This window comes from Crocuta crocuta, unplaced genomic scaffold (assembly GCF_008692635.1).
Source record: "Crocuta crocuta isolate KB4526 unplaced genomic scaffold, BGI_CrCroc_1.0 scaffold52, whole genome shotgun sequence".
Taxonomy (NCBI): Eukaryota; Metazoa; Chordata; class Mammalia; order Carnivora; family Hyaenidae; genus Crocuta; species Crocuta crocuta.
In genome coordinates, this window is record NW_027528617.1 from 3051075 (window position 1) to 3076123 (window position 25049).

At 36.7% G+C, this 25049-nt stretch overlaps 1 protein-coding gene across 12 annotated transcripts in view; it reads right to left on the reverse strand.

Moving 5' to 3' along the window:
- The window catches only part of CAMK2D (calcium/calmodulin dependent protein kinase II delta), a 305906-nt gene that overhangs the window by 224815 nt on the left and 56042 nt on the right, over positions 1-25049 (reverse strand). The gene's annotated exons all lie outside the window — the stretch shown is intronic.

Genomic DNA, 25049 nt, shown 5'->3' on the forward strand with positions numbered 1-25049 from the left:
ATCCCACACCTAAGACAGTGTCTGACACATAGTAAAGAAACAATAAATATTAAATGGATTTGTAAGTAAACACGGAAAAAGTAATACAAATATGAAAGTAGGAGTAAAACAAGAATGGAGACTGATATAACTTGGCTTAGTTCCTTCTTCATATGGCTACAGAGATATGAGGATAATCTGGTCAATCAATCCAGAGGCTGCTGTAAGAATCAGACAAAACAAAAGCATTTATTTGAATAAGAAGGCCCTGTATTAGCACTGGCCAGTGAATGAAAACGGAGTTTTCCTCCTCTAACGGACGTTAGATTCCAGAAAATTCAACACTTGTTGGATTGAAAAAAATAGTATTAGTCATTAGATTATCACAAAATTAAAATCAGGGGCGCCTGGGTGGCTCATTGGTTGAGCCTCCGACTTTGGCTCAGGTCATGATCTCACGGTTCACGGGTTCGAGCCCTGCATCGGGCTCTGTGCTGACAGCTAGCTCAGAGCCTGGAGCCTGCTTCGGATTCTGTGTGTTTCTCTCTCTCTGACCCTCCCCTGCTCACGCTGTCTCTCTCTCTCTCTCTTTCTCTCTCTCAGAAATAAAAACATTAAAAAAAATTTTAAAAAAGAAAATTAAAATCAAGATTATTTTATATATGTTCAATATACAACATAATACGACATGATATAATATTAAAATCTAAACTGTAGTCCTTGACTTAAGTAATCAGTCAAGTAAAAATAGCTCCATATATACAGGCTTTTCCTGGTGGCTAACATACAACGAACATACAAACCTAAAAGGGATATCTTACTAGTTTTTTATAGGAAATCTGCAAAAATACACAAAGAGTACCTAATAGCATCTTGATTCAAGCTTCAAAGATCAAAATTGTTTTAACAGATGTAAAATAAACAGGTTTGAAATAAACTACCATGAAAATAAAGATTTTAAAAGCTACAGTAAAATTTCAAACAATAGAATGTTTTATACTTTGATAGTTCTGGTCAGTTGAAAATCAGGTTACCTGAGGGTTAAGTGAAAGAAATTTTTTTTTGCATGAATTGCCATTAGAAGTCTTTGTAAGTTATGTTAATAACAACCCCCCATTTAATAAAGAACAGTACTATGAAGGAGCCATTTTTATGTGACAGGGCGAACCCCACCATGGGAAAAACTGAAGCAGAGGAAGCAGCTAGATCAAGGTGCTCTTCGGGTGGGAACTCAATGAATATCAGTTTTCTTGGCGGTAAGACGTGAAATCATAGCACCACAGAGCACCTGCAAGACTCCAAAGTTTTCTCGGCATCTATTCCTCCTCATGACAGGGTGGGCTATACTGAGATGTTTTCCATTTCAGTGATTCTATACTTGGTTCTGGAAGGCATTTTCCAAGTCTAATACTCTAAAAAAATATTCATTTAAGTATAAAACCCAAACAGCATATAGGATTGCATATGCCATAAGTATATTGTGCAATGATCTTTCACAAAATGAATACACCCATACCGCCAGCACCCAGATGAAGAAACAGAACAAAACCAGCACCCAAAGACTTTCATGCTCCCAGCTTCAACCTCCCACACCAGAGTAGCCACTATTCTGACTCCTAACAGGGTAGTTTAGCTTGTGTCTGTACTTTATATGAAAGAAATAATACAATGTGTACTATGTCTTGGCTTTATTTTATCCCTGGAACATATTCTATTCATGCAGTACTGTTCTGGGGGTCTGATGTACCAATATCATCATTAAGAGATGAAAATTTGTTAAAATGAATGCATGGGTAGATGAAAAAACAAACAAGAAAGTATGAAAAGTTGTTAATGCTAAAGAGCTAAGGAGCTAATTACAAAGGCTTAGTAGTGTAACTGATATATGTACTTTATGACCACAGCATAAAATAGTGGGTCAAATCAAAAGTAGTTTAGGTCTACGAACATGCACCTGCCAGAATTTTATCTCTTATCCTCTTCTTTACTAATACATTTTTTAAATGCTTGCTTCTCCCAAGCCCCTTTTCTTCTGTTTAACTCTTTTTCTAGATGCTTGATATACAGACTAGTTACATATTCCCCAGTCTCTGCTCTTCTGGATTAAAAAAAATCAATAATAACAGGAAAATACTAAGTTATACCTTACATGGACATAAGGGAGAGAAATCAAATTTTCAAAAAATTACATAATTGAGTTTTGATAACTCTCATTTCAAAATCCAAAAAAATTAGGAGCCAAATCTCTAAATGCAAATTCAAAATTAAACCACAAGCAAGGAAACATCAGCCTTCCGTTACAATATAAAATCTAATTTCTTAGAAACCCTCAGCATACATTCTTCATGAGGATATCAAACTCATAGTAGCTGTGAAATCTTTTCCCCCCTTAGGACAAAGATAACCAAATCTAAACCATTTAGGAAGGAATAAAGAAAGGAAAAAGGAAGGAAGAAAGGGAAGGATAACCTCTGTTAACACTCACAATGATGCATCTGAAGACCAGCTAAAGAACACTTTAAAGTATGTATCTCTAATGCATACTGGAAAGAGCTACAATATTTGATGTATTGATATTTCTTTTCAAAGACTGATAAAAGTCAACTAAACCCAAAGCTTAAGATAAATTTATTTAAAGATAAAATGGTAATAAAAAATTTTTAAAGCTTACTGTAAATGTCACTAATAGAATTAAGAACTTTACCTGTCAAAGGCTTCATGTCCAATGGAAAAATCCTATGCAACTGTCCTGTACTAAAATCCTCTCAAAAACCTAACAGTGACTGAAACTTTATCTTTTTGGGTGGGTTTGTTTTAATATGAAAATATTATCTCCTAATTAATAAACTACAGAATATGGCACAAGTCTATTACAAAGAAATCTATTCATTTGTAGCTTGAGGAATTCCCTTCTACTAGTCTTGTTTACGTTAAATTCTTAACACTGATTGGGTTCTGTGGAAGCAGAAGCTGAGTCAGACTGTGGGGTGCAAGATACTTAAAGGAATGAAGACTTGTAAAAGAAAGGGGAAGCAAGGAAGGTCAGGGAGAGTGAGAACCTGAACTGTGACACAAGTCCAATAATACTTAAGCCAACTAAAACATGGGGGAGCCAGTTCTCTGCAGCTGCAGTTGACCCCTGACTGCCGGTAGCTCTTCTGACTGCCTACCCCACCTCTAGCCATCAAGGCATTCTGTGGAAGGGGATCTAAATGCATCTCACTCAGTGTCTGTCACACTGCATTAATAGCACAGAAGCTTAAAAAATTGTTTAATAGGCCCAAGGAGCTGGGTGGGATAAGAGACACAAACTTAGGACTTAGACTTACTCTAGGGTAACTTTCCATTAGGAATTATCTAAATAGGGACAACTGCTATATTATAGATGAGGACACTGAGGTCCACACAAGTGGAAATCTGCCTGGTCACACAGAACTATAAGGAAAAATGCTGTTTGTGTCATGGGAAAACTTGCCCTTGGCCTGACTCTAGGTGACTCCCATTAGGATATGGAGTGATGGCACCATCCTGTCCAGGGACTGAGAGAAATAAAGACCTCCTAATGACAAGTCTGATTTATGGAACACCTTTCTCTAGGGCAGGCGCTGGGCACTTGGCTAGCATGGTCTAATTAATCTATACCATCTCTCTGTGAAATAGGTAGGTCACAAAGAGCATTACCCTAAAATAAGAGTCAGACAATGAAATGCAGGGAAAAAAATTCTGTAATTTTCCTATAGTCGTTCAGTAAATTAAGGAAGTATCAGTAGAAGAGCAGGTATCCGGTCCCTCGTGACTGTATTTACTGAAGTAAATGTTCCAAGTTTTATTGCTAGCTGTATTTAAGCTTGAGCTGTATTTCTTTTCTTTTCCCTCCTTCCATCTCCCATGTATGATACTTTTTTTTTTTTACTTTTTTTAATGTTTTATTTATTTCTAGGAGAGAGAGAGAGAGACAGCGTGAGCAGGGGAGGGTCAGAGAGAGAGAGGAGGACACAGACTCTGAAACAGGCTCCAGGCTCTGAGCTGGCAGTCAGCACAGAGCCCAACGCGGGGCTCGAACCCACGAACCACGAGATCATGACCTAAGCGAAAGTCGGACGCTTAACCGACTAAGCCACCCAGGCGCCCCCCATGTATGATACTTCTATATTAAAAATGAAAAAGGAGATATACTATATACTCATTATTTTCAGTGCAAAGACAGTGAGTAACATGGCCAATCTCAACAGATGATTCACTAGCCACAGAAAACTTCAGGACTGTTTTAAGAAACAAAATCTGACCTCAAATTTTATCTTGAATCCATTCCAAGCCATAAATACAAGTGATCATATTATTGAGGGGAAAAATCATAAATACCTGATTAGCCCACCATTTAATCAAACTCTCTATTGAGATTTCAATGATAATTGAAATATGAATAAATCATTTATTTAGAGGACCTCTGCTTAAAGTATGCCAAATAATATAAACAACAGTCTTTTTCAGCTACAATTTTTGTTAGTTTTGTACTTCCAGTATGTTTGTTTCCCTATTTCAACAAGTATCTTTAGTCAAAACTGAAATTCTCCACCCACTGAAAAAAACCTGGGCTGCACTAACAGTGAACCTGAGTTTGAATCCTGCTCTGCTCCTTATTTTCTGGAGCAATTCCTGAGCTTCCTTCTCTGTGTTTACAGGGTAACTTCAAAAATTAAATTAGATTACATACCCCAAACCTTTCATCACACAATACAAGCTATGTGTTTTAACTGTTTTGACAGAAGAGGAAGAACAATATATTGTTTTAATGTATTGGGTTTTCTTTTAATCATTTCTAAATAAACTTTTAAAAACAGAATAGGGTAAATGAGAAAAATGGCTCAGATTTTTAAAAATAGTAGCTCTAATTAATTTTTCAGAATTGTAGAATATTATTCAATGTTTGGACTCATTGTAAAAGTGTATAAACTTTTAAAATTCAAATTCCTCATTTATTTCAGTGCCTTTCAGCCTTCAATTTCCAGTCCAATACTGAATAAATTTTGGTACAATTATGAGTAGGCCAATCTTGTCTTCTCCTTTTTCCTTCTCTACTTCAACACAGGTGTCTCACCCTCTCTTTTGCTGAAATCATGCAAAGACCTTAAATTTGGCATTTATCTTACTTAAAATTAAAAACTGTATCATCTTAGCATTTACTACAGTAAACATAAGACAAGTGTTCTACTATTATTAAGTAAATGTTTTAATTCAAACATCCTTCACTTAAAGTCAAAATAAAGTCATCAAAGTTTTGCTCAGAGAAGGGCCCTATGACTGTAAAAAAAATTTGACTGAATTCAGTACTTTCCTTAGAGAAATAAAAGGATCTTAGTTTCACCATGTTCAATCATCTGCCAGGTTCCCTAAATACACTTGAGTCAGATGATCTATAATCAAGAAAACAGAATAAAAGAGGGTACTGAGAAATTAGTCAATGTTCATTCAACATCTGGAAACTGACTTTCCAAATTAAAGTGAACAGAAGAATGGAGGGGCAAAATATTTTAAACCCAACTCATGTATGTTAATTTCCCCCATTCATGACATTTACTTGGCAATCTCAACTCAAAGAAATAGGCTGTGTGCACTAATTTTTTCCCACCCACCTCTTATCATACACAGACAAGAGAAACTATTTTAAGTGGGTGTAATGATTTGGTTTCAGGCATTTCAAAATCCTCCACCACCTGCATAGGAAACTCTGACTGAAAACCAGGCAGGGCCCCTCAGCGCAGCACCCAGGACATGGCAACACGCCCAAAGGTTGAGTCTGGTTACGAGATGGTCACATGAAATCCGCAGTGGGAACACAGTACTCCCAGTGAAAGGCACATGACACCTTTTCTTGTCAATAGAGGTTTGCAGAGCCAGATTCAGGTTGCCTTTTACCTGCTTGCAACTCTAGGATGCAAACTGATTCAGTGTTGAATTCAGTTTAATACTGACACTATCTCAGGAGTGTGTACTATGATTCAGCCACTTGTATTCGCTGTACTGAGGGTACAAAGCTGAGGAAAACAAACCCTAACCTCAAGAAGTCCCACAGATCAAGAAGGAAAAACACAAATAACACCATACAATGAGACAATTACCAAAACTGTTTACATATTAAGTATGGATGAAAGAGAAAACAATCTTATCACAAGGCATACAAGAGGTAAAGTTTAGTAAGCTAGGCTTTGAAGTATAAGTAGGGGCTTTCCAGTTAGACAATGATGAAGCAAATTCTAGACAAAAGTAGATCATGATTAACATGATAGAGACAGAAAATGTATTTGGAATGTTTGGAGGAGGACCACTAGTCTATGTGCTGGACCATGAACAATGACCTCAAGCATGAGCTAAGGAGAATCATAAAGAGCTGATAAATTAGTCCAATGCTAAGAAGTTAGCATGCCCTGCTGCAGAGAATGTGGGTTTTAATTAGAAGGCTGAGGAAACACATTTTTGTTTGTGAGGCAGTATGACATAGTGGTTAAGTATACAGGTTCTAAAGTTAGATTGCCTGGTTCAAGTATCAACTCTATCACTCAAGAGATTTGTGAGCTGGGTAAAGCTCCTTGACCTCTCTGTGCCTTCATTTATTTTCCTTAAAAAATGAGGATTTTTAATAATACCTACCTCATGGAGTTGTTGAGAGGTATATAAATTAAAACAGAACAGTGCCTGGCATAAAGTAAGCAACACAAAGTGCTGTTTATTGTTATTTTAGAAAAAAATAAAGATATTATGGAGTATGAAACCAGGGAAGGAAAGATTACAGGCAAGGATTTCAATTAGGAGTCTAATGAATTGGGGTGTCTGGGTGGCTAAATCAGTTAAGTATCTGACTTCGGCTCAGGTCATGATCTCACGGTTCATGGGTTCGAGCCCCACATTGGTCTCTGTGCTGACAGCCAGCTCAGAGCCTTGAGCCTGTTTCAGATTCTGTGTCTCCCTCTCTCTCTGACCCCCCCTCCCTGCTCACGCTGTCTGTCTCTCTCTCTCAGAAATAAATAAAAAACATTGTTTTTAAAAAAGGAGGCTAATGAAAACTATTATCTGTAAAAATTAAATGGATCTCTAAATATATTTCTCTCTATAGATATCCAAATAACTATGTACCATATAAACAACACATAATATAAAATATACATAAAAAGCTACTACTCATACATTCCAAGTAAGATGTGTGTGAGAGTGTGTGTGTGTGTGTCTCTCCACATCTCTTAGGCAGGCTACTACTGGGTATGTCAGGTTACAACTTATAAATATTCTCCCCATTGACCACCTAGTAGGTATTGTGTGTACAAATGCAACCTAAAATTTAGTAACTTGAAAGTAGATGACTGAAAAGGATAAATACTTCTTCTTTTTACGTGAAGGGACTCACTCAAAATGAGGGACAAGGGAAATTATGTACCCCTTCCATTGACAATCTTCCAGTTCTAGGGTCCAAGTTCAGCAGGAATAAAGGAAGCACAGTGCTCCCATCTCTTTCTGCCCAGAATGTCCCATTTACTGGAAAAGCTTCAGAAACCTTTACCCAAAAAATCCATTTAAAATCCCAAAATTCTATTTCTCAGAAAAATAATATTACTCTTCAGTTTAGAAATAACATCCAGGCCTCAAAGTGCTATAGTGTCATTATTTCTAAAAATAAATTGAGCAAACCAAAGTCTTGAGGTCAGTTTTAAATAATGTGCTTCAGCAACTATATAAGCAAGTGGCCCCACTCCACCCCACTGCAGGCAAGGAGTTCCCTGAAAGGCTAGGCCTGCTTCTCCTCTTCTCCGGTGTACACGTCTGCAGCGGGCTGGCACCGGTTAACCGGACAGGCCTCCAAGACAGAAGAAACCTTGCAAAGACCTTCATTCTTTGTTGACCACCTTTAGTAAGCCCCCTGGAGACAGCAAACCAATGCAGGGTAGATTCTCCAAATCAGTAGCTTTCCAAATGGCATCTCAATCTATCTCCCAGGATCTGTAAAGGACCTGGGCCCACCATCATGTGTAGGAGCCCTTGATACCACCTTATATCATTTGGACATATATATATCATATATCAGGAATATATGATATATATTCCAGACTTTAAAATGGAAACTCATAAACCCAGAGGTCAGTAATAGGTCTATAAATTATGAAAACAAAAATAAATATAAATATTGTAAAAAGTGTTGAGATATTTTATGTCAATATAGTCGTGAAAATTAATTAACCATTTATTAGAATAAAAATAGATATCTTTGGGAACTAGGAGAGATAAGCAATATTTTCTCATATTTTCTTTGAAAATTATCATTAAAAATAAGTTACATAAATGAATAATGACTGAATGCCAAATCACTAAAATGTAATGTACCTGATTCTAAGCAACCTCTTGGACAGTAATATGTAACTTAACTCTTATCTTGAAAGTAATGGAAAGAATTTATCAAAATATTTTCAAATAACAAAGTCCAAATAATTGAGATTTATGTATATGAAAAGGCAGCTTCTGGTATGCCTTCACAGAGTCAGTCTCTGTAACTTTTCTCAATTACCTGTAAAAACATCCATAAGCAAGATACTAAAGACAAGTTTACTTTTCCTCTTTTGCTAAAATTGCCAAAATCTTACATTATTTTTCTTTAGAAAAATATAATAATTCTAATAATAAATTATTTTTCTATAACAATTCTAATATTTCTTTCAGATCTCTATTTTTCTTAAAAAAGGATTTTTATTGCCCCTTTGAGAAGTTTACCTTTAAATTTGAGAAGGAAGTACACAGCTTACTTCTGGAATTTATTTCATCCCTGAATAATTATGGGTCTTGGAAATTAAATCTGCAAAAGTTCTGAGCCACAAACCAAATGTTTAGAATCTTATAATACTCTGAATTTATTTTTAATATGATTACTGAGAAAAAAAGCTTACAGCCCCAATTTATCAATAAAAGAATAATTCTCATCCATCCTGGTCGGTGTGAAATTTTATGCCACAAGTTTTTAAACTTACTTACTTAAATAAATAAATCATTCATTCATTCATTTATTATTTGAGAGAGACAGAGCAAAGTGAGTGGAGGAGAAAGGCAGAGGGAGAGAGGGAGGGAAAGAGGGAGAATCCTAGGCAGTCTCTATGTTCAGCACGGGAGCCTAATGCAAGGCTTGATTCTACAACCTTGGGATCATGACCAGAGTGGAAATCAAAAGTTGGATGCTCAACTGACTCAGTCACTCAGGTGCCCCATATGTCACAAGTTTTAATGCAAACATACTAAGCTCTTTTGTTTTCAATATGCTCAAATGATTATCTCTTAAAATAAGTTACCCTTGGAGCACCTGGATGGCTCAGTCAATTGAGTGTCCTTCTCTTGATTTTGGCTCAGGTCATGATCTCATGGTCTGTGGGTTCCAGCCCTGCATTAGGTTCTGCACTGGCAGTGCATAGCCTACTTTGGACTTTCTCTCCCCCCTCTCTCTGTCTCTATCCCACTTGTGCTCTCTGTCCCCGAAAATAAATGAACTTAAAATTTTTTAAATAAATAAAAATTTTAATAAATAATAAAAAATAACATAAATGTAAGGGGGTGGGGGAGAGTTTCACAACACCAAACTCCAAGATTAATGGAGAGAAGTTCCCTATAATGGAAAAAAATGATTCTGTATCTAGTATGTAGGTAAAATTCACTGTGGAATTAGCCAAAAGCACCAGTGTTCTCTTTTTGAATCAGTTTCTATTGTGACCTTTCCTAAACTAAGCACAAGAAATTATGAACAGTGCTTCCCTTTTTACGGTCTTCCTTATTTGAGGGAAATAAGTTCATCAGTCCTCATGTTAGATTTTCAGCCATGTGTTCTTAAAGGAGAGGAAAATATATCTCAGAACGAACCAGTTATCATTTTACATGTTCCCAGGTAATTCGTTACAAATCATTGCTTAGCTGTGATCAATAAGAGTAGCAAAACCTCTAACAGTACAATGTTTACACAAATGGGTGATATATAAATGTTTATTGACTGAATAAACATCAACCGGCCTGTCATTTTATGTGGCCTATGGTTGCAAATCATCATCTTAATGGTAAGCCAGGTCATCAATCAAATTTAATTCAAATGGTTTAACTAACTAAGATAAAAAAATATAATAGCCTAAAAAATTGTCAGTCCCTTTTTCAGGAGCACCAATGGCTGGAATGAACCAATGGACATTTGCCTCCAATTCAGAATTAACAATAGTCCTTACTCCAAAGGGTAATCAAACAGTCTGCCACAATTAAGACCAAGTTTGTTTTGTGCTTAAACAAGGAATTCTGGTGTCTAGAGCTTTTCATCTGATGTGTGCTTTATAAGAAATAAGAAACTCAAAAATTCCTTGAACACCTACCCACCAGCTGAAAATGGGTAGCTTCTGACTGATCTTGTCAATGACATAAAAGTAGCCAAATTCAAATGGGATATTTTTATTCTCCTTTTACTCTTAACATGAAATACTAAATCTTTAGGCACTCTACCTGTTTCCTCCACCCCTTCTTGGCACAATCATCCCAGAAAGTCTCATATAAACAGTGTAATTTTTAGGTGATTTTATGTTACCAAAAAATATATGAATTAAAGCTTCTCAAGCAGTATGACAGAGTAACACCTACATTTACAAACTGAAAAGACAGGGGAAAAAAACCCCACCTCATTCAATTAAACAGATAGTCCTACATTACCAAATAAAATAATGATCAGGTAGATCACTAATTAATTAAGAATACTTAATTATCTTAATTAAGTAACAACTGATTTCTATAGTTGCTAAAACTGAACAAGTATTCCAGAAGATTCTATCTATCCTACAGAATCAGCTATCAAAACTATGTCTACTGTAAAGTAGTCCAAAAACTCCAAAAATATATGTCTATTGTAAAGTAATTCAAAAGCAGTATAAAGCAGACTAAGTGGATCTCTCTTTTACATTATGAATCTGTCAGACATGCGCCCTTCATAAAGAGGTCTGTATGTTCTCAGAATTTCATTTGGAAAGCAATCTTATTCAAAAGAGCATAACAGCGCTGGGGAAATGGAGGATCATTGTCCTTTCTAACCATGCCCCAGGGCATTTAAATATGTAAGAATAAAACAACTTTCCACCATTTTCCAATTAAAAATCAAAGTTTTTATTACATGAATTTGACTTTAGAAATAGCATTGTAAACCATCTATTCACACAGTTACCTTCTCCTCAGAGACATTTCTAAAATCCATGTCTCTAGCCTGACCTCTACTCTGACTTCCACACATCTCCTGCTGCCAGAGGTCTACCTTCATAAAGCTCTCCTATGAGCCACTTCAAAAGCATCCTCCACAGAGCAGAACGTACTGTCTTCCAGTCCCTGCAACCCAAACCTGCTCCTTCCTTTTTTACTCCTTGCTTTTCTTCATTCACATATTCTGTCCCAGAACAACTTTCCAACCCTGAAATGCTCTCAAACTCACCTCAGCTTTGCCTCCCAACTTCCCATGCCCTAAGCTAGATCATCAGTAATTCTTGTCTCAACAGTTAAGATAGATTTATAACACTGTCTTCAGTCTTTGAAAATTGGTCCTCTACTAAAAAGTGACCATGCAAGGAAAAAAATGGGTAACATAAAGAGAACAATGAACATATTTAAAAAAAAAATGGTTAAACAGATGAATTTGAAATAAACAGAAGAGGAAGATACGAGAAGATGGAAGCTGCTTCTTCAATCCCTATCACTTTTCCTGTGCACCTTCAGCCTTAACCTGAACAAGAAAAACACTGGTGTGGGTGTGTTTAACTGGGTCTGCAGTCATCTCAAGTATTTACCAAATATTTTAAAACAAATGTAAAGAGTGTTCTGGAAAAAAAAAAAAAAAAAAAAGCTGAACCATCAATACTGAATGCTTCCTGGTAGTGTGATAAATACCGTGGTACCTTGTTCAGGTCCTAGCTGCTGAGGTTCTGGAGATGGCTGGCTCTCGCCAGAGGCCTTCTCCAGGAGTCGTGAGCAGCATCAGCTAATTAGAGTCCTCTCGGCCAAGGTCATACCTGCATTTATTGATGCAGTACACAAGTTTAAAGACCCAGTGCCTTGCCTAGAGGTGGGACAATGTTGATGGGCCAACTCCACACTAGAGCCTACCATACAATAGACAGAGGCCTTTCTTGGGATGAATTACAGTTCCAACTCCTGACACTGTCCAGTCTATTCACACTCCCTCACAGATGCTGATCCAGAGATAATTTCCCAACAGCCTTCCTATATGCAAATCTCCACCTCAGGGTGTTTCATGGGGAACACAACTTAAGACTCAAAACCCATAAAATCCTATGCAAACCAGTCACTCCCTATCTGTCCAACCTTATTTCACTCCACTCTCTCTTTTGCTTGTTATATCCAGACACACCACAATCTTTTCTTTTCCTCCATCATGCTCTTCTTATTCTTGCCTCAGGGACTTTGCACTACTTTTCCCCTTCTGGTTGAAATATTATCCCCTTAGTTTTTTCCATGGGTAGCGCCTTCTATCATTCAGGCCTCTGCTCAAATGTTACTAACACATCTTTTCTTACCACTCTTTCTCAAGCAGTCCTACCACCATCTTGTTAATTTGAATCAAATCACATCACCCCACCCTGTCTATTGTCTTCATAGCACTGGATACAATTTGAACTTATCAATGTGTTTATTTGATTATTTACTTAAAAGAAATTTGTTCCCATCTCCTACCATTCTTTCACTCCCACAAAAATACTCATTTCTTAAAGGCAGGGAACTTGTTGTCATGTTCACCACTGCTTCTCCAAAATCAAGAGAAGTGCTAAACACCTAATGGGTGCTCAGTAATTATTGGTTGAATAAATGTGAAAGCTACTCCATAGGAATTAATATTAACTTAGTTTGAATAGGCAAAATACCATGGTGGGGAAATGGGTACCATGGGAGAACATCCATGTAAAAATGACAACATGAAACCAGATCAAGAATGGGAAGATGAACCAAAGGCAGTAAACCAAAGAAAAGAACATAACCTTATGAAGTTAAAAATGTGATGACCAAGGAAAGCAACAGAAGATTCTGGATACAACTCAGCATGATTTATAACTCATCTCCAAAGCAACCTCACCCCCACTCTTGAATTCATAATGGTAAAGGTGCTGATAAAATTCGGACAGAAGAACAAAAGGTCACAGGGTGCATCCACTATGGCCAATAAAACATCTCATTGAATTCCTAGAGCATCTGGCAAGGACTGTATGGGGGAAGGTTCCAGGACATTTAAGGGAGTGATTTGTGAAGTAACGGGAAGTGAACTCCCAGTTGTGAGAATGAAGGTCCTCCTGTGCAGATCTGTGCCTATGCTTAACTCTAGTCATGTGTCTCCAGTTATTGCCTTGGAAAAACTGAAGAAGAAGAATAACTGGAAGTACTATTATTACTGAATAACCGGAGTTATATTTTTCAAAGTGTCTACTGAATGGCTTCCCAGGCAACTACTTTATCCTTTTGGCATGTATGAGGATGATTAGACCTTTCCTCTACTTTAAAATAGCTAATTGTTTCATACTAATGTTGAACAATTTCCAGATCAGTCCTAAACAGGCTTTAATTTGAATATATTTGACACATTACTTGTTGATTTTACTAAGCGCTGTGTATTATGTATTATGCTAAATGCATAAGCTACAATTAAACCAAAATTCAAGAACTGCAGTTCTGTATATATTAGTTTCCCCATAGTGTTGGGTCAGTTCCTCTCTCTAAATACTTCTCTATTTGATACTGGTAATAGATCACACAGGAAGTAAGAACGGGGACCATTTGTGAATGCCCTGAGACACAAAACCCTTAGGCATAAAATGAGACTATTTTGTTGCACTACAGAAATTATTATTATAAGCACAGAATAATTAAGATACACAATTATCTTGGGATTTACAACCAGAGTACTTTTTAGTAAATATTAAACAACTCAAAAGCATCAAGGCAATTCATCATTACTGCTGTCACAAAAAAAAAAGATACTGCTAAAGAATGGAACATTCTCCATTGAAATGAAGATATGGATTATCCATCACAACACTCTTGAAAACTGGAAGACTGACAACCCCCATGCTCTACATAATTACCTGGGCTTAAGTATCATACCTGCTCACCAATAGTTTAGGAAATAAAGGTATGTACTTCATGAAAAGATTAAAGCTAACTATGCCTTTTAAATTGGAAAATTGGGTGAAAGAATGCTGTTTATGGGAATCAAGGCAATGCCATCAGGCTTAGATTTTCCTGGGCTACAGTCATTCTGTGGCTGCATCTACATTTTAAAAATGATTTATAGATATTCCTGAACGGCTAGGGAAATCCCAATTACATTTGCCACACCAATTAAATAGGTGGTGAAGGAAACTAGCCAAATTACACAATGACTCTTTCGTGAAGTGTAGCCAGTGAATATAATTCTATTTTGTGTTGTAATGAAATCTTCTTCCTACTCCTGAGAAAAGGACAAAGAAAAATAGCAATACATGAGAAGAATAAAGTCAACCATGAAATAATTACATAAGCACAACTTAAAATGCTGCTGAGGAAATCACTGAATAATTTAAGAGTCCTTGCTAAGTGACTCAATCTTCAACCTCTTGATATCTAAGAAAAAATTATCTCTACACTCGAAATTCTTCATGCATTTCAGGTGCCTTGTCTCTACATAAGAGTTTCTCTGTTGACCGTATTTCTTCCATTTGTACACCAAAATACCAATTCCACCCTATCCGTAAAGGATGAAAACAAATATCCTTAGTCCTCCTGATAAAGCATGTTTAAAATAAATAATATCAGACTACATCAAAATAAAAAGCTTCTGCATAGCAAAGGAAACAAAACTAAAAGGTAACCTACTGAATGGGAGAAGAGATCTACAAATAACATATTCAACAAAGTGCTAGTATCCAAAATATAGAAAGAACATACTCAAATCAAAACCCCAAAACACAAATAATCTAATTAAAAAATGGGCAGAAGACATGAATATACATTTCTCCAAAGAAAACATACACATGGCCAACAGACAATGAAGAGATGCTCAAATCACTCATCATCAGGGACATGTAAATCAAAACTACAATGAAATATCAGCTCATACCTGTCAGAATAGCTACAATGAAAAACAATCAATAAGCAGAGAAATAGGAAGGCTTATGCACTGTTGGTAGGAATGCAAGCTGTTACTATGACTGTTGAAAACAGTATGGAGGTTCCACAAAAAGTTAAAATTAGATCTACTCTATGATCTAGGAGTCACACTACTGGGTATCTACACAAAAAGTATAAAAACACTAATTCAAAGGGATACATGCACCCCTAGGTTTATTGCAGTATTATTTACAATAGCCAATTAAGAAGCAGCCCAAGTGTCCATGGATAGATGAAGGGATAAAGAAAATGTGAGGGATGCCTGGGTGGCTCAGTCAGTTGAGGGTCCGACTCAGGTCATGATCTCACAGTCCACGAGTTCAAGCCCCCCATCAGGCTCTGTGCTGACAGCTCAAAGCCTGGAGCCCACTTTGGATTCTGTGCCTCCTTCTCTCTCTACTCCTCCCCGACTCATACTCTGTCTCTCTTACTCTCTCAAAAACAAGCATTGAAAAATTTTTTTAAAAGATGTGAGATATATATTGTATATACATAAGATATATAATATTTATTTTGGAATACTATTCAGCCATAAAAAAGAATGAAATCTTGATATTTGCAACAACATGGATGGAGCTAGAGAGTATAAATGCTAAGCAAAATAAGTTAGAGACAGACAAATACCATATAATTTCACTCACATGGATCATTTAAGAAACAAAACAAACAAGCAAAGAGAAAATAAAGGTAAACCAAGAATCAAACTCTCAACTATAGAGAACTGATGGTTATCAGAGGGTAGGTGGGGGGTGGGAAATGGCTGAAAGAGTTGATGTAAGGAGCCCACTTGTGTGATGAGAACAGTGTAGTGTACGGAATTGTTGAATCACTATACTGTACACCTGAATCTAACATAACACTGTATGTTAACTATTCTAGAATAAAAATAAAGATAAGTAATATCAATTTGATAATATTCATTAAGTAAAGAGGTCTATAATTTTCAGTGTGTCAACTTTTTGAGTAATACTAAATTTTGATAATTTATATTAATGCAGTATTAATTTCTATTGCACTAAATATTTATAGAAAACATGCATACATAAAACATCAGTTATATACTAGTATATTTCCTGAATACAAGCGTATAAGTTTTACATTATTCTTAGGAATATTATCTTCACTGACTATGATTTAAATTTCTTTTAATGTTTGTTTATTTATTTATTTACTTATTTATTTATTTTGAGAGAGCACGAGCTGGGGAGGGCAGAGATAGAGGGAGACACAAAATCCAATGCAGGCTCCAGGCTCTGAGCTGTCAGCACTAAGCCTAATACAGGGCTCAAACTTACGAACTGGGAGATCATGACTGGAGCGGAAGTCGGACATTTAACCGACTGAGCCACCCAGGCACCACTTCATTGACTATGATTTAAAACAAAGCTTGTTTTCAACTTCTATTAATACAAATTGCAAGACTGTTTTATGATGATTTTCATCAAGTCACAGGATTCACGAAAATTTTTACTTCCTTATTCAGGCAGAAACTCAGAGGGCATCATTTAAACTCCCTCTCCCACAGGAGATGTGAAAAATAAATAAAACAAATCTTCAGCAGCTGGCTATAAACTGATTTTTGAGCTAACCTTCCTATCAATACCATCTACAGAACAGAACAATGGGCTAGGAATATTCTGAGTAAGGGGTCAGGATAAGAAGCAGCCTCTTTGACTAGCAGTCCTTCCCAGTATGGTTTCATTATGTTGTCAAAAGCAACATTTGTAAAGTTTATGGGCTCCAAAGCTCCCATAAAAAATTCCTAGGAGACCAGTCTGGAAGTCAGGAGAGCCAAAGACAGATTTAGCTAGTTTGGCTAAATTCCAAAATGTTAACAGATTTTTTTCTGAGACTTTACTAGCATAAGGTATTTGGAGATGAGGCAGTAAAATACTGCATTTTATTGGTAGTTTCAGTCAAGACCTTGCTAAAGATCAGCTACTCATTTCCCAACATTCAAATACTCCACTGTTTCTGATACTTGTAGAGAAAATGGAAACATCCAGGAAAAGCAGTAAGTGGCAGAGGAGAAAGAATTAATGCCTTATTTCCTCTCTCCTTGAGTCTAATTGTTACTCATAATCCCTATACTCCACCTGGGATGGTTTTGAAAGTTCATGGGGATTCTACTGGAAAATTTTGCTCAAGACAGAAGAATTTAAAAGTATGTCCTATTAATTCTAAGGTTTGATATGGTTTTATCCAAATGTAATTACAAAAAGTAAAACAGTATCTTACTATCAGTAAAAATGTTTTCACTTTTCTTGATGAAAACTGTTTAGGGATTAATCAAAGGAAATGCTTCAGACTCTCCTATGCTACCTAAATAATATATATTTTTAAATGTTTATTTTGAGAGAGAGCTCACATGCGCACGAGAGAGTGTGAGTGGGAGAGGGAGAGATAGAGAGGGAGAGAGAAAATCCCAAGCAGGCTCCAGGCTGTCAGTGGGGCTTGATCCCATGAACTGCAAGATAATGACCTAAGCCAAAATCAAGAGTCAGACACTTAACTGACTGAGCCACCCAGGTGCCCCCTAAATAATATTTTAATACCTACTAAAATTAACCCAATTCAGAAGGCATTATCTGCTACGTAACCATTTTATTAAGCATCCCAAAGCTAAATGAAAATGAGATTTAATGTGTCCATTCTGTCACTTTTATTTACCAAGTCAAAATTATCTCCCTCTATATTCAAATCTCTCATATTTATTTTTTAAATAGTTTATTGTCAAGTTGGTTTCCATATAACACCCAGTGCTCATCCCCACAAGAGCCCTCCTCCATGCCCATCACCCTTCCCCTCCCCCCACCCCATCTGCCCTCAGTTTGTTCTCCACGTTCAAGAGTCTCTCATAGTTTGCCTCCCTCCCTCTCCCCCACTATTTTATTAGCCTTTAAAACCCTTATACAAAAATAAAAGATTCATTCATTATCCACATCAAGTTGTTAGTTTACCTGGGGTCAGTGGATTAATCTAGGGGTGTAAGAATCAGCCAATATGTCTGGGAATGGAAATGCCATATGATATCACCCGACCTCAAGCTGAGGAGTTTCCTGACCTCTAGACCAATGGAGCACGGAGATACATTAAGGTCTTCAGGAAAACGAAGATCTAGTTTCTTAGTCACTACTGATTTATTAATGAATCATTAATATAAGCTTTCATTAATGCTTTCAGCTCTTGTAATGAAGCTGCTGTTCAAGTCCTACCAATATGTTTATATTTTAAGAATATACTTTAAGAATAGTCAATAATAAGTGGCAACCTGAAACCCTCCAAAAAATTACTTTCTTTCTCAAAAAGCAGGCATTTCTGTGAATGAAAACATCAACATCCAGGTATACGAGGGGCTCTTCTTTGGGGAATGTGGGTCACATGCTCATTATCCTCAGTGAGAAGGAGCTAGTGGCATTGATTCCTATACCTATCAAGGAAATTATCAAGACCTATGGGATATTAGAGAGGAGGGACAGCCTCCTCTGCTATACATTCCATCTTACCCTGCATTCCATCTCACCCATATATGATGAAAATAATTTACCAGGATATTGCCCAAGATATCAAAATTTTAGTTTCAATAAGCTTTTCCCTATACTGCTAAAGTATACAACCTAAGTCACAATTAAATGTTGTCTTCCACTGTGTTTAATTGGTTTAGTTGTGTGTGTCCAGGCTCTCAACAAATCATAAGTTTCCTGAGGTCAGAAACTTTCAGCAAAACACTTCTCTAATATCATCCACAGCACAGGCACATAGTGTCCTCCATGTTTACAGACTGACTCATGAATGGGTAGACCCTGATTAGCACACAGCTGCTACAAAAATAAATGCTGTTAAAACAAAGAAAAATTTCCAACTTTTTATTTAGAACGAGATCTACCACAACTAGAGTTATCAAGAAGAATCCTTCAAATTACTAAAATGAGTATTTATTTTGATAACATCTCAAATGAGCAAAGGAGAATGCTCCTCCACATCACCCAAGCTGAACAATAAAGGACAATAACACTACTGCAGTTTGGACTTTGTGGAATGAGAAGATAAGAAGACAAATGATAAAGATACAGACACTAAATGAAAAAAATGTATGGAAAGGCCAGGAGGAACTCGCAAATTACTCACTATCCAATCTCCACATTTCAAATACTATCTATATATTGACAAACCCAAATTTATATATCCAACCCTGATCTCTCCTCTGAATTCCAAACAATATCTAAGGGTCAGCTCTCTAGCTCTACTTGAGAGTCTAAAAAGTATGCTAATTTAACATGTCCAAACTTAACTCTTGTTCTTTCTCTCCAAAACTACGATTCTCCAGCTTTTCCTATCTCAGTAAATAACCCTATCCTTTTAAGTTGCTCAGACAAAGTCTCATCCCTGTCTCCTCTCTTTCCCTAATACCTCCTTCCAATTGTCAGCAGCTCCTTTTGGCTCTGCTTTCAAAATATAACCAGAATCCAGGCACTTATCACCACCTCAACTACAATCACCCAGGTCCAAGCCAATATTATGTCTCTTCCTGGATCAGTGCAGTAACCTCTAATTTTTCTCCCTGTTCCTGCCCTTGCTCACTTCAGTCTTCGTTCGACATAACAGCCAGAGTAATCTCACTGCAACCTAATCAGATAATATTCCTGCACACAAAACCTTCCCAAGGCTCCCCATCCCACACAGCATAAAAGACACAGGTATTGCTATGATCTCTAGTAGCCTATGTGATCTGTACCTGCTCCCTGCTCAACACACACTTTACCTCACTTCTTATTATTCTCTCTCTCTGACTCACTCTGTTCTAAACACACCGACTTCCTTGCTGTTCCTTGAACACACTGGGGATGCTACGAACTCAGGATCTTTGTACTTCCTGATCACTCTGCTTAGAAAACTTCCCACAGGTATATCCATGGTTATTTCTTTACCTTTTTCAGAACTTTTCCTAAATATGCCATACTAAGTCTTTCCTAACCATCATATTTAAAATTGCAATCCACACCCCTTGACAGATACATATACATGCTTCTACACATCTACACTTAAGCTCCCTTCTGTTGCTTCATTTGTTTCCACAGCCTTTATTACCATCTCACATACTTAAATTTTACTTATGACTAAAAATGTAAGCTCCATGAAGACAGCCATTTTCTTCTATTTTTATCCCTGCTGTGTCACCAGAACCTAGAATGGTGCCTGGCACTGAGAAAGCAATCAATTACCATGTGTTTAATAAATTAGTGGCCCCACTAAGAAACAAGCAAGAAGAATTAATGTCTCTACACAATCACTCTTAACAGATTTCAGTCATCTCCTTTGTCCTCTTAAGGGTTATGATCCAACTTACTAATAATCTATTTAAAATAGCTATTACATATCAGCATTTATGCAGTCCATGAGAAATCCCTACTTCCTCATTTTCATCGCAGATGAGACAAAATATACATAGAAGCAATTCAGTTATAACAGCTAACATTTTTTTTTAATTTTTTTTTAATGTTTTTTATTTATTTCTAGGAGAGAGAGAGAGAGACAGAGTGAGCAGGGGAGGGTCAGAGAGAGAGAGAGTCACAGACTCTGAAACAGGCTCCAGGCTCTGAGCTGGCAGTCAGCACAGAGCCCGACGCGGGGCTCGAACCCACGAACCGCGAGATCATGACCTGAGCGAAAGTCGGACGCTTAACCAACTAAGCCACCCGGGCGCCCCTGTAACAGCTAACATTTAATGAATACTTACAATATACCAGGCACTGTGCTAATCACTTTAAAGGATTAGTCTTTACAACATTCTAAGGCACAAATTTCCATGACTTATTTTCTTTTTAAAAGGAGGAGACTGAGGCCCAGAGACAAAGAAATGTTAACATGGCTAGGAAGTGAAAAAACCAGACTTTGAATCCAGGTCATCTATTCACAGGCTATGTTCTTAACTCCTGCATCTAACAGAAAGATGGTTCCATTGTGACATACAGAAGAGGTAACGTCTAAGTATGTTTTAGGGTAGTCTGAAAAATGGCCTAATTAGAAACAACACTAGGATGTACAACGAATCACAGTGCTCGTAAGATCAAAGGAGTCTGGATTTGGTACAGGAAGCAGTAGGGACCTGTTGCATTGAGCCTGGTAGTCAGTGATACACACTAAAGGTCCCTCCGATAAGTAAAGTGACTCTTGTCTGTAGGCTTTGAAAAGTGTGAGGAAAGAAAGGAAGGCAGATCTCTACACAGGGCAATATGCACGTGCAAGAGCATGAAGACCAAAATGAATGTATTCATTCTGTGGAACAGCTGGAAGTCTCCTATGCTCCAGGCACTGTTAAGGGTGTCAGGAACACTACAAACAATGAGACAACCCCTGTACTTAAGTTCATCTGCTGGCAAAAGTAGTTACGGGGGAATGATTAAAAAGCCAGACTGAATAGGACAGATGATGCCGAGGGAGTCTACTGTGGAACAGTAAAGAAAGAGGTTAGTAGATACAAAGGGAAGTGACTGTGGAAGATTTTTAGAGCTACAGGAGTTTGCATTTGATTGTTAAAATATATTAATTATAGGTTTCTGAGGTACACAATAAATATCTATTGAATGAAAGAGCACTATTTGGATAATTACTGCAAGAAAGAAAATCATTTCTTAACATCTCTCAGCCTGCTGATAATCTTGGAAAATATGAGGATTTTTTTCTTAGTATACAAGGCCAGTTCTTATGAGAAATGACTCATAATACCTCTGTGTTTTGAAATACCTACAAAAAATTCCAAAGGATAGTTGATTTCTGCCCTGGAAAGAACTCCCTCAAATGAAATCTGTGGAATTTATCAGATAGACATTTTTTTTCTTGAATTGAACTCCTAAGAACCACTGCAGAAGTCACAGACTAAAAGAACCTATGCTCTCTTTCCTTCCTGCTCACAAAACTAGGAAGCCACAATGTTAGCCTTCTATGTCACAAAGGAGAGATCATTTATAAATGGTAATATTCACTCAACATCTATACCCAATGCTTTCATTTGACTCCTTCCTCATACACTGACTGGGACATAAGACTACAGATTTTTCTGTGTCTCAGTTTTATCGACTGTACAACAGGAATCACAACAGATCTACCTGGTAAGGTGTGTGCCATAATTTAGTGAATAAGTCTATGTATACAATAGTGCCTGCTCCACTGTATGCACTCAACAAATACCAGCCATTATTATTAATATATGCATCTTTATTTTTTGACCAGTGGTTAATATTTAAATTTAAAATATATTACAAATATGTTCACTGCTAAAATAAATCAAGTAGTATAAGAAAGAAAAAGTAAACATGAAACTCCCATCTTCTTCACCCCTAGATCCCACTCTCCTAAAGTATCACTGTCTGCATGTCCTTACAAACATATCTGGTGACAGGAAACATAGCTATATACCCATTTTCTTCTTTATTTACATAAATTAGATCATAGTACATAAACTAATTTGCAATTTGGTTTTCTTTTATCTAAATAATTAGATGTAAGTCTCCTATGCTACAAGCACTGTAGGTGTTTTGTGTACCTTTCAAAGTATACTTACATCAACTTTTTAACATGGTAATAACAATCTGGATGCATATGTGCCATGACTTACTTAACTGGTCTCCAACTGATAGACATGGATGTTGTGGCCAGTTTTTGCTATTACCAAACAATGCTTCAAGAAACATTTCATATGTATACACACAAACCTCTGGGACTATATCATTCTAGAAGTGTGTCTATTGGATTGATGGCTATATCTGTATTTCAATTAGATAAGATAGCGCCAAAGTACCTCTGGAAAAGGATATATCTACCTCAGTGGTGTATTTTTAAAGTCTTAAAGGTTACATTAATCGAGGAAGAATAGAAATACAAGGATTCTACTAAGTAAAGAAATATGATAGGATCCCTGGCTTTATCTACCAGTACAGGCAGTTTAAGAAGATTAAGGAACCAGCCTGAACAGATTAGAGACACAGAGGATGTTTTCTGGCAAATAGTAGAGGTAGAGCTATATCTCTAATATGCCATGAAATTAAGTAAACATCATCATGTAAAATGCTACTTTTATTCTGCTTATCTGATATATTTTTCTTATTTCAATTATACATAACACCACTTACATACTTGTACTACCAAGATGTTACTTTCCAGACAACCATATTCTCTGAGAAATACATTGACATATTTAAGTAATGTAGATTCCTTTGAATACTGTGTCATGAATGCTCAAGCATACAATCTAAGGTTTATTAAAAAGTTAACTCTGACCTATCAATGTAAAAGTTCTAGCAGACAGGTGATACTACCACATTCCTTCCCCTCCCATTCTGCCCCACTTTCCAGTCCTCTTTCATGCCTAAAAAGTGATTGAACCCAAAATCACCTTATTGCCATCCCTGAAAAAGATAATAAGATTTATGGGAAATAAAAAATTAGCCCTATATAAAACAAAAACAAAACACATCATGGGAACTCTGATATAGTTATATAGAGGGCATACACAAACCATTCTGAATGTGGAGACCAAACTGTTATGATGTAAACTTAAATTAAGAAACTCATTCCTGGGGTGCCTGGGTGGCTCAGTTGGTTAAGCATCTGACTTCAGCTCAGGTCATGATCCTGCGGTCTGTAAGTTTGAGCCCCACTTACAGTGGGCTCTGTGCTGACAGCTAGGAGCCTTGAGACTACTTCTGATTCTGCGTCTCCCACTCTCTCTGCCCTTCCCCCACTCACGCTGTTTCTCTCACCCTCAAAAAATGAATAAATGTTAAAACCATTTTAAAAAGAAACTCATTCCTATGGGTCTGCATTTATAAAAAAATATTTCATGTCTTAACCTGTGTTTTGAATCAAAGGCACAAAGTTTTAGGAACAGATTTATGAGCAAGAGACAGTCATTCTTTTAAGAAAACACTAAGCACTTTTATAATGCAAATGTTGAACTATGAATCACAATAAGAAGCTAGTTCTACTATTTGTTTATTTCATTTCAAATGACTATGTACTTAGGCATCCTACATTCCTGCTTGTCCATAATCTCTCCATCTGGTACTTTTTGCATATTGGTTTTACAAAATTATTTCTATGGAAAGGCAAGCATAAAATATCCAATGGACAACTGAAATTGAATTTACTTCAGAGACAGTGACCGAAGCCAGCAAAATATTGAGGCTACTTTTTATAAAACACCGTAAGAGGGGCATCTGGTGGCTCAGTCAGTTAAGTGTCTGACTTTGGCTCAGGTCATGATCTCACAGCTCATGAGTTCAAGCCCCACATCAGGCTCTGTGCTGACAGCTCAGAGCCTGGAGCCTACTTCATATTTGATCTCTGGCTCTCTCTACCTCTCCCTCACTGGTGCTCTGTGTCTCTTAAAATAGAAATAAACATTAAAAAAAAATTAAAAACACCATAAGAAAATCTGCCAACTTCAAATAGACAACCATTTTATTGCCTTATCAATGGATTATTTTTAATACTCTCCTAACTGCATGTTGCCCATCTTTGCTTTTGACAATGAAATTTAAGTAAATTCTATCAATTTATAATAAGAGTCAAGAGGGCATTAATTTTTTAGGTTAAGAAAATTACCATATAAATTATATATAATAATTCTTTTTCCTGCAGGTTTTTGGAGCTGCAACACTGGTAAGAGAATAGACTCAATTCCAGAAGAGTCACTGATACTGGCTCTGTTTGCATAATTCTAAAGCCTATTCTTGTGCCACACTTCCCAGCGCTGGTAACAAAGGTTTCTCCTTCTTAGCTCTAAATAGCAGTATCAAATAACCAACTCCTTCAGATCAAGAAACAACAACAAAAATAAAAACATGTCCCTCTAAACCAGACAAAGCAGTGTAAAC